The 11,888-nt window shown below is 40.8% G+C and overlaps 1 protein-coding gene across 1 annotated transcript in view; it reads left to right on the top strand.

Moving 5' to 3' along the window:
• Positions 1–11,888, top strand: part of LOC115213428 — a 38,732-nt gene that overhangs the window by 1,179 nt on the left and 25,665 nt on the right. The window lies entirely within an intron of this gene.

Genomic DNA, 11,888 nt, shown 5'->3' with positions numbered 1-11,888 from the left:
ATGTCCATAGTCTTCTGCAAATATATATACTCGCAAACACCTATCTTATCAATCAATCAGTCTAGCTCTGTGTGTGTGTGTGTTTGTGTTCCTGTGTTTAATACAAAGGATGCTGTAAAACATTTTTTTAGAAATTTCCATTGTTTACATTTTGCCCCTCCGTACCCTTTTATTTTCTCATAAGGTGTGTGTCTTCGAAAGCTAGCCATTCCAAAATCCCCTTGTTGCTTTAGAGACACAATAACACAGAAAGGGATGAAATAAGATTGTGCGATGTTCATGCCTTTCTTGTGTTGTGGTGGCAGTTGAAAAACGATACAACCGCTAATTAGCTTCCCCGGTTATATTTTTATAATTACTATCTATTAATCGTATGTGTAAGCTTATTAGCATACCTCGTCCCCTAATCATCCTTAACCATAAATTTGAATTAAAACGAATTAGTGTGTTTTATAATTATCATTTTGTATTTTCGCGACTGTTTTATCATTTAATTAAAATATTTTTTTCTTTAATTCGTTATTTATTGAACAAATTTGTTCCTGTTTATCAATTCCAAATACACATCTCACTACTATTTCGTTTGTTGTGGTTTTTTAAGACAGTGAAGATCGGTAGTAGATCCTACTACTGTCACTATGTAGCTATCAACAGGATCTAAGACTAAAATAATTCAGCGGGTTTGTGTGTGTTGTGTTATCTCTTCATTGGCACGCACTTGTGTGTGTTTATTTTTATATGGATGTTTGATTGTGTATAAATGTGTCTATGTGTATAGCTATCTATGTGCTAGTTTAATCCAGATCACCCTTGATCGGTCATAAGACGTCCTAATCGTGAACGCACGGATTAAACTATCTGAGTCCCTTTTAAAACTCCCCCTGGTGTTTGAAAAATACTGGCATGTGCGTGTTTTATATGGATGTGGGTATATATATATACATCAGTGTTTCTTGACCTTTTCTCTGCATTTCCCTCTCTTTGCTAGCACATCAAACTGCTTTCTCCACTACATATGACAGTTTTGTACACAAAACATATTACATAGCATTAACAGCCGTATATTAAACATTAGCATCTTTTAAATCACTGTCAAGGAAAATGTAGTAGAACTTGTGAATAATGATAAAGAATTTTTCGACATAAAAACAGTTTCGCCACTGGGTTCCCTAAATTCTTCACTCTACCGGTATCCTGATATTAAACCCGGTTAAGAATCAGTGATCTAGATGTATGCGTAGATATATAAATGTAATCGTTAGCATTACACAATACGTGTGTATGTAGATAAATACTCAGACACATACATACACACGTTTCGTGTAACCCTATATCAGCTCTTGAGCAGAACTGCGATCAATAGGTATTCTGTTTATATCTCGCCTTTTCAGACTCTGTGTGTGTGTGTGTGTGTGTGTGTGTGTAAAGAGGTTGGTGTGATTTGAAAGAAGTTTGCTGCTGTTTCCAAGTGGAACGAACATATAGGGGGCTCCATCATTAGCTTGTGGGTCGTCTTTTTATGTTAATGCCATCCCTGATGAAGCAGATCTATGATCAAAGATCCCATCGTAACCATCTCACTTTTTTGTCCCAGACAGAGAATATCTAGAACTACATTATGCAATGTAGCTGGTTTTTAATTTTTTAATTTTGATTTTTTTTTCTAAGACTATTGGAGTGGGAGGAAGATTTTTTGTCTGCTGTTTTTAACAGACCGAACAAAGAAAGTACTGGGTCGAATCATATTCCTATAATCTGTCCAAGATGTGAATGGAATAACGAAAGAGGGCCGCGTCTAAGATCCCATTGTCCTCTCTGTGTGCCTTTCTACTTACACACGTATTATGTATATGCTAACAATTACTTTTAAACTTATATTATATTCGTCACTGTTGCTTAGCCTCTAGATTGGACCTGTACGGGCCGACCTATGATCAACTCAGCTTTTTTTTTTTTTTTTCGTGTTTTTCTCTACTAAATTATCCGAAGTGTCCTTTAACTTTCAAGACGGTAGGGTTTGGTTTGACAGAAAGGTGGGTGGTTTTACTGGGAAGTTGAGCGATCATTTACGTAAATGCTCTCTCGTAACATTCGCTTCTGGCGAGAACAGAATAACAAAAGAAGCAAAATTATATACAAATACAGAATGCACTCGCATGAAGGGAAGAAAATGTTTCTTCCAAACGCCTATAATGTAACATAACATAGAATTATGTATTTTAGTCCTCTTAATCATCTGTATCATTTAATTCCTTTTACACGATCAGCGTCAATACATCCTGCGTACTACAACGTGGTTCCGTTTTGGGGGTTGGTTTGCAAGATTCTTTATATGAGTTCGTGTGTTGAAGCATATTTTGTTTTGTCTGGGGAGAGTCATTTTCTTTTCGTGCCTTATAATATAACACATTCACCGGTAAAATTTCTACTTTTTTCTTATTTTTATTTTCCTAAAATTTTCGTTGAAAATGTTGCAAGACGAAACGAAAATTTTAGGAAAATAAAAATAGAAATAAGAAAAAAGCGGAAATTTTACCGGTGAGTGTGTTAAATAATAAGGCACAAAAAGAAAATACAACGTGGTTGTTGAACCTAAAATAAATAGTAGCTGAAATCCCTGCCTGTATTTTTTTGGGTTTTTTTTAAGGGACACATTATTAACCCCTTCCCACTGTCAGCTGACTCGAAGACAATACTCAACTATATCAGCTGATCCCTGAAGATGTAACAACGCGAGATTTGAATAGGGAGCAGAAGGGGCACACAAGTGACTAACATATCCTTTTCTACTTTATGCACAAAACCCGGAATTTTGGGGGAGGGGGCCAGTCGATTAGATCGACCCTAGTACTTAATTTATCGACCCAGAAAGGATGAAAGGTAAAGTTGACATCGGCGGAATTTGAACTCAGAACATAAAGACAGACGAAAGGCCTATTTCTTTACTACCCATAAGGGGCTAAACACAGAGGGGACAAACAAGGACAGATAAACGGATTAAGTCGATTACATCGACCCCAGTGCGTAACTGGTACTTATTTAATTGACCCCGAAAGGATGAAAGGCAAAGTCAACCTCGGCGAAATTTGAACTTGGAACGTAAAGACAGACGAAATACCTATTTCTTTATTGCCCACAAGGGGCTAAACACAGAGGGGACAAACAAGGACAGACAAACGGATTAAGTCGATTATATCGACCCCAGTGCATAACAGGCACTTATTTAATCGATCCCGAAAGGATGAAAGGCAAAGTCGACCTCGGCGGAATTTGAACTCAGAACGTAGCGGCAGACGAAATACCGCTAAGCATTTTGCCCGGCGTGCTAACGATTCTGCCAGCGGCATCCCAGTATAAAAATGGAATTATAATTTGGAAGACAGAGAATCCATATCAAACAGACCTATGATCAAAGGCATCTCAACTGTGACCCTCCTGTTTTTAAGAAGTATCTACAACTATATTATGCTTAGGGTGTGATTTCAGAGAGATTTGGCTACTATTCTTAGCAGGGCGATCAATTGAAGGGAAGCTCTGAAAAGCACATGATATAGTCTGATCCTGGATATACTCTGTATGAAAAACATAAGCAAAGTAAACAAAAGACTTGTTTGTCATGGCTTGAGTAATCTTAGTCAGAGTTGTCCTGGGCTAAACAACAATTACACCTAGTCTGACTAACTGACTTACGCCTAGTCTCATTCTCTGTACATACACCGATTGCTAGGCAGATGGGTGCTTATTCTTTGAAAAGTAACCAATCAGCCTAGAAAGATATATAAGTAATTATATCTTTCTGTGTACAACGAAAATAGTATCACGCCCTTTCGACTTGCCTCATAGGTTTCTGAAATGTGCAAAATTATAACGAAATTTTGCAAAGATATATTTTCACGTTCGTCTTACCATAAAAAAAAAAACTGATAGTGTAGTTTAAATTCAATCTATCTGGGGTGGGGAGGGTGGTCATGACTCGAGCACTTTTAATTTAGGGCAACAAGAATTTTAAGGAAAAGAAGATATGTGGGTCTTGTGTACTTGAAAAAAAAAAATCGTTTTCAAATAAAACATTTTACTTTACCCTATATACAATTGATTTAAAATTTTGCTTCCCAGCTATATAGTTCCAGGTTCAGTCCCACTGCGTGCTACCTTTTGCAAGTGTCTTCTTTTATAACCTTGGGCCGACCAAAGCCTTGTGAGTGGATTTGGTAGACGGAAACTGAAAGAAACTTGTATATCTATATATTCATGTATGTGTGTTTTTTGTGTCTGTTTATGTCCCTGTTACTTAGTGGTTCGACAAAAGAGACTGATAGAATAAGTACTGGGCTGGGAATAAGTACTTGGTTTCTTCATCTAAAACCCTTTAAGGTGGTGCTCCAGCATGGCTGCAGTCAAATTACTGAAACAAGTAAAAGAATCTATCTATGTATATATCTAATAAGGGTGGCTTGTTAACAATTTTTCAGCCGAAGGGCAAAAATATATAAGTCACTAAAGAGACTGAATGCACTATTAGGTACCAGTATTGCTAGAAATAAGAGTCAAAACAACTCATAGCCACAATAACGCACATTATTTACTGACAAAGGAGGCAAACTCCCTAAGTACTGGCGCAGATGTGGCTGTGTGGTAAGAAGTGTGCCTCCTAACTGCATGGTTCTGGGTTCACTCCTACTGGGGTTGATTAGTTCAACTAAAATCCCTCAAGATGGTACCCCAGCATGGCCTCAGTCTAATGGCTGAAACAAGTAAAAGTTATAGCTATGTGGTAGGAAACTTGCTTCCCAACCACATGGTTCCGGGTTCAGTCCCATTGCATGTAATCTTGGGCAAGTGTATTCTGCTATAGCCTTGCGCTAACCAAAGTTTGTGTGTGTTTGTCCCCCACCACTGCTTAACAACCAGGGTGGGCATGTTTATATCCCCATAACTTACTGGTTCAGCAAAGTGGACCAATTGAATAAGTACCAGTCCCATCCAAGTGTGATGGATATCCGTATGTGGCCGATGCCAGCGCTGCCTTGACTGGCTTCCGTGTTGGTGACATGTAAAAACCATCAACCGATCATGGCTGTAGCCAGCCTCCCCTGGCACATAAAAAGCACCATCCGTACATGGTCGATGCCAGCACCACCTTGACTGGCTTTCGTGCTGGTGGCACATAAAAAGCACCAACTGATCATGGCCGTTGCCAGCCTCCCCTGGCCCCTGTGCTGGTGGCACGTAAAAAGCACCCACTACACTCATGGAGTGGTTGGCATTAGGAAGGGCATCCAGCTGTAGAAACACTGCCAGATGAGACTGGAGCCTGGTGCAGCCTCCTGGCTTCCCAGACCTTGGTCGAACCATCCAACCCATGCTAGCACGGAAAACGGACGTTAAACGATGATGATCATCATCATTTTTGTGGCTTATTGACATCATGTACATGAACTGAGCTAGAGATGAACTGAATCGCCAGTCTGTGACAAAGCATGGAAAGCAGGTGTTTGATGATGGTGTAAGAACCCACAATGAATCATATGTAAGATTGTTTTTTTTTTTAAATCATTTCCATATAGACAGATAAATGATCATACACATACATCTCTTTACTCTTCAACAACTGAAACTATGGAACAAAATCTACGACATAATCAAATATTTTGTCTCCCTGGTCCTCACAAGTTGAAACCACTGAGCTATGGATTACTGTTTATGAAGACCTGTTGGGGTAAGTGAAATCAAATCAAATCAAAATCAAAATCACATTCGATAACTGGCATCCGTACTAGCGGGGTGCAAAGAGCACCATATGAGCGTGATCGTTGACAGAGCAGCTAACCGGCTTCCATGCCAGTGGCACATAAAATCCACCATTCAAGTGTGATCATTACCAGCGTTGCCTTACTAGCACTTGTGCCTGTGCTAGTAGGGTGCCAAGAGCACCATCCGAGCATGATCGTTGCCAGAGCAGCCAACTGGCTTACGTGCCAGTGGCACATAAAAGGGCACCATTCGAGCGTGATCGTTACCAACGTCGCCTTACTGGCACGTGTGCTGGTGGCATGTGTAAAAATATTCGAGCGAGGTCGTTGCCAGTACCGTCTGACTGGCCCCTGTGTCGGTGGCACGTAAAAGCACCCACTACACTCTCGGAGTGGTTGGCATTAGGAAGGGCATCCAGCTGTAGAAACTCTGCCAAATCAAGATTGGAGCCTGGTGCAGCCGTCTGGTTCGCCAGCCCTCAGTCAAACCGTCCAGCCCATGCTAGCATGGAAAGCGGACGTTAGACGATGATGATGATGATAGAAGTAAGCAGAATGTCACTGTTAATTCAAATAGTGTCAATGTGAAGATACATGGAGATAAACATTCACACACACACACATATTTACACACATATGATGAGCTTTTGTACAGTTTCTATCTTCTGAATTTCATTCGTAAAGAATCAGTCAGCCTCTGAGGTAGTTGTGGGAGCCTAGGTGTTATGTGGGTTCTAACCTGAAACCACGTAGTTAAGTGAAGTGAATTTCATGACCATATAGCAAAGTTATGAGGTTATACATACATACATACGTATACACGCAGGCATACACACACATATACAAGGGGACGCTAAAAAGTTCCTGGCTTTGGGTAAAAGAAAATACAGGAGGATCAATTAATTGTGATCTTTATTCAATATGTTCCCCTCTCAGATTCACACACTTATTGCAGTGGTCCTTAAGTTTTTTTTAACCTATAAAAGAACTCAGGAGGTTAGGCCTCCAACCTGGCTTTTTGCAGTTCTATTAAAGCCAGGAACTTTTCAGCACCCCCTTGTGTGTGTGTGTTTGTTTTCCACCTGCCTTCGTCTTTTGTCTATTTTCATAAAGCTTCCCGTTATATATATATATATATATATATATATATATCATCATCATCATCATCGTTTAACATGGGTTGGACAGTTCGACTGGGGTCTGGGAAGCCAGGAGGCTGCACCAAGCCCAGTCTGATCTGGCAGTGTTTCTAAAGCTGGATGCCCTTCCTAATGCCAACCACTCCGTGAGTGTAGTGGGTGCTTTTTACGTGCCACTGGTACAGGTGCCAGGGGAGGCTGGCAGAGGCCACTATCGGTTGGTGCTTTTTGCGTGCCACCAGCACATGTATCACAGCTACAATTTCTATTTGATATTTATTTTGATGTTGATGTACTTGACTCAATAGGTCTCCTCAAGCACAGCAGGTCATGTGCCACCGGCACAGAAGCCAGTCAAGGCGGCGCTGGCATCGGCCACGTCCGGATGGTGCTTTTTACGTGCCGCCGGCACGGGTATTGTAACTACAATTTCTATTTGATATTTATTTTGATGTTGATGTACTTGACTCAATAGGTCTCCTCAAGCACAGCAGGTCATGTGCCACCGGCACAGAAGCCAGTCAAGGCGGCGCTGGCATCGGCCACGTCCGGATGGTGCTTTTTACGTGCCGCCGGCACGGGTATTGTAACTACAATTTCCATTTGATATTTATTTTGATGTTGATGTACTTGACTCAATAGGTCTCCTCAAGCACAGCAGGTCACCCTACGATCCAAGGTAAGCACAGCAAGTCGTTCTGCAATCCAAGGTGTGTATATATATGTATACACACCCCCACGCATACATAAACACACTCACACATGTGCATGTGTGACTATACACTCACATGAAATATAATGGCTCTTAGTGACACTTAAAAAGCCAAAATATTTTTGATTTCATGACAATTTTATACAAGGTCTGATCAATAAGTATCCGGACTGTTGCTATAGTAACAAAGCCAAAGCACACAGATTAAAGCCGCTAGGCACAGATTAACCTTGAACACTGCTGTGCATATGCACTAAGTTTTAACTTTCTAGCTCACTTCTGCTGTTTACAGTAGTGTTTGAAAGGAAGGTGTGTAGTGTGTCTTTTCAGACTATATGGCTCAGAAACCTGGACGTTATCAAAGAAGCTTGAGAGGCGGTTGGATGGAACTTACACTCGTCTCCTTATGAGAGCTCAAAATCTCTCATGGAAGCGTCATCCAACCAAAGCACAAATATATGGGAAATTACCATCTGTATCATCTCTTGTGAAAGGTAGAAAAGTCCAGTTTGCTGGACATTGTTGTAGAGCTGAAAATGAGGTAATTTCTACTCTTCTCCTCTGGAAGCTATCTGCTCGCGACACCAGACGGCGCACACTCTCCTACCCTGATGTAATCTCCAGGGATACAGGCATCCAACAAAAGGACCTCCGTAATGCAATGATGGACCATGATGTCTGGTGTAACATAGTAAATTCTATTGTCTCGACCACGGTCGAATGATGATGATGATGTGTAGTGTGATCGTTGCATTGACTATGACAGAGAAAGTTGTCATGGCGATACCTGCTCAGAGGTCTACGCAATGTTGCAGAAGGTGTATGAGTCAAACGCAAGTGTATGAGTGATTCAGGTATTTTCAAGATGGTCGAAAATTGTCGATATTGACGAATGTTCTGGGAGACCCACAACTTAGAGAAACATCACAGATATGAATGTAGCTGTGAGGGAAAATTGTTGAATCACCCTCCGTGAGTTATCAGAGGATGTGCAGATTAGTTACGGTTCAATTCAGTGAATCACTGAAGATTTGGGTATGAAACATTTGTCTGCCAAGTTTGTGCCAAAACTGCTTTCAGCCGAACAAAAAGACACTTGAGTTTCAGTTGTACAAGATCTTCTGGATTGTATTCAGGACAATCATCATCATCGTTTAACATCTGCTTTCCATGCTAGCATGGGTTGGACGATTTGACTGGTCTGGGAAGCCAGGAGGCTGCACCAGGCTCCAGTCTGACCTGGCAGTGTTTCTACAGCTGGATGCCCTTCCTAATGCCAACCACTCCATGAGTCTAGTGAGTGCTTTTAATGTGTCACTGGCACAGGTGCCAGGGGAGGCTGGCAACGGCCACGATCAGTTGGTGGCTGTTGATAACTTTTTTAAAACTTTGCATAGGCATCTGAGCAGGTATCTCCAAAAGATTCTCTTCTCGACTTTCTGTCATGGTCAATGCAACAATCACGCACTACACACCTTCCTTCCAAGCACTGCTGTAAACAGCAGAAGTGAGTCAGAACATTAAAACTTAGTGTGCATGCACATCAGAGTTCAAGGTGAATCTGTGTCAAGTGGCTTCACTCTGCATGCTTTAGCTTCGTTACTATAGCAACAGTCCAGATGCTTATTGATCAGACCACATATTTTATGGATTATGGAGCTAAACTCATAGTATTTCCCAAACTTCTAGGAATAGCTGTAGAAACTTTGTACAATATAATTTTATGAATCTCTAAGAATACAGGGTTGTCATGTGTGTGGTGCTGTATCTCCATTAGTGCGGGTACATTGCCTCTGGAGGGACAACATGCAGACAGGCCCATCCAGTGAAGTGTGCTCAGCAAGCGCTGCTGCGTAGAAGCAGAAAGAGAGAATGAATCTGTTTCTGTTTTGCCCTTATATACAGTTTGCCAACGTGAGTCTTGTTGTAATCTCGCACATGGCAAATGGATGCAGGTGAGGTCTTGCTCCAGTCTCGGTAATGGCGATGGCTGCCACGAGATCTCATCCAATATGGCGCTGACTGCTTCTGCTGCTACAAGCCTTTCCTTTATTCACTCCTTTTACGATTGTAAATATAACCTGAAACCAATTTACAACTAAATTGATTCCTTAACAAGTACCACTACAAATTATACCCTAAAGACACAAAGTACAAGTCTTGATTCAAACGTTAGTTACATTTCAAAATAATTAAGAGATCATCATTGTTGACCTAGAGTTCAAGTTCACTGGATTGGTTGATCTGTTGGAGCATTGAGCAAAATGCCTTACTATATTTCTTCCAATTCTTTACAGCGAATGTCAACCGGTGTCAGTCAGTCACCGGCTGACACTCGCTGACGATATATCAAAGAGGCCAGGGAACAGAAGAAAGAAGACATGCACCCAACACCAGAGCTGAAGACACCTCCGAAAGAGGGGGCCCCGCCACATCAAAACAGTTGAGGAGTAGGGGCCGAAACCGGACGTGGTTCCTCCTGATGATGTCTTGAGCTAACTGGATCCTATAAAGGAGCTGTTGTGGTAGCAGACCATGAAGCACGGTTGTAATTTCATTCAGAGTTCAATTCTGGGTTAACTTTTGTATATATGTGTGTGTGTTACTTGATAGTTACATAGTGAATTGGATTCAAACTAGGTACCTTTATTATAACAGTTTCTTATTTATAGACATTCCTTTAGTATGTGTATATTCAGGAATAAGACACTTGCTGACAATCTATTATCAAGCTAACCAAAATATAGTGTCCATCATCATCATCATTATTTAACGTCCGCTTTCCATACTAGCATGGACTGGATGGTTTGACTGAGGACTGGCAAGCCAGGAGGCTGCACCAGGCTCCAGTCTGATTTGGCAGAGTTTCTGCAGCTGGATGCCCTTCCTAACGCCAACCACTCCGTGAGTGTAGTGGGTGCTTTTTACATGCCACCTGCACAGGTGCCAGGCAAGGCTGGCAATGGCCATGATCAGTTGGTGCTTTTTACGTGCCATCGGCACGGAAGCCAGTTGAGGCGGTGCTGGCATTGGCCACATTTGGATGGTGCTTTTTACGTACCACTAGCACAGGAATCACAACTGCAATTTCCATTGATTTTTGATGTTGATGTACTTGACTCAATAGGTCTCCTCGAGCACAGGGTCGAAACGGGGTTTCTTTACTTGCCACCTGCACAGGAGTCAGTCCAGCGGCACTGGCAACTGCCGGGGTCTTGTGAAATGATAAAATAAAATAAAACAGATTGATTCAAACTTTGACCTTTGCAACTGAAAATGCTCTTGTGGGCCTAATTTTGACTCAGTACATAAGGATATAAGTTTATATATTTACTTATAAAAGATGTGCACGGCCACCCTTGGATGGTTTTGAATTACCATAGAAAGTGAAAGCCCTCTAACTGAAAAATTGTGGATTTGTATAAAGGACACGCACACACATACACACACACACATTTTGCCGTTTATATATCTAGAGATGATTTACTCTGAAAATGATCTCTTGTAATATTTTTTGTTCATTACACCTAACTCTGGCTTTGTAGTGTTAATCAATCTTTGTTGGGTTAATCAATCAGCTCTTAGGGTTACTCTCAAAGTTTACTCTATGGTCCTTAAGCATTATAAAAGAAGGGCTAGGACGCTAAGCATTCTGCCGTCACCTGTTTGCAGTTTTTTTTCTGCTGACTCTTTGGTTTCTAGATTAATGGGTCTATATGTTTCATTAATGGTTTATTGATATATGTGGGTGTGTATATGTATATGCATACATGTATATATAATTCTGTGTATATGTATGCATCTGCATGGCCACATGCAAAATGAATATTTACATACACATTCATTGTTTTTAAAAACATTAAAAGTATTACTTTAAAACATTACAATGCAAATTCATGATTAAAGTTATTAGAGTGACTTCACTCGCATGAAATTTAAGACATTTATAATATTATCATGAGAACCAGAAATGAAATTAAAAACGCGAGCAGAAATGGCTGATTTTGTATGCGTTATTCACAAAGTTTTTAAACAAAATAACATAATGATAACTGTTTTCTTTAAACTTTTATTTTATATTTCAAAAAAATATTTGAACACTCATCATCACATCGTTTAATGTCCACTTTCCATGCTAGCATGGGTTGGACGATTTTGACTGAGGGCTGGCGAACCAGATGGCTGCACCAGGCTCCAATCTTGATGTGGCAGAGTTTCTACAGCCCTTCCTAATGCCAACCACTCTGAGAGTGTAGTGAGTGCTTTTTACGTGCCACTGGCATG

Source organism: Octopus sinensis, linkage group LG6 (assembly GCF_006345805.1).
Source record: "Octopus sinensis linkage group LG6, ASM634580v1, whole genome shotgun sequence".
Taxonomy (NCBI): Eukaryota; Metazoa; Mollusca; class Cephalopoda; order Octopoda; family Octopodidae; genus Octopus; species Octopus sinensis.
The sequence above is the reverse complement of the archived record's forward strand: the minus strand, read 5'-3'. Positions and strand labels throughout refer to the sequence as shown.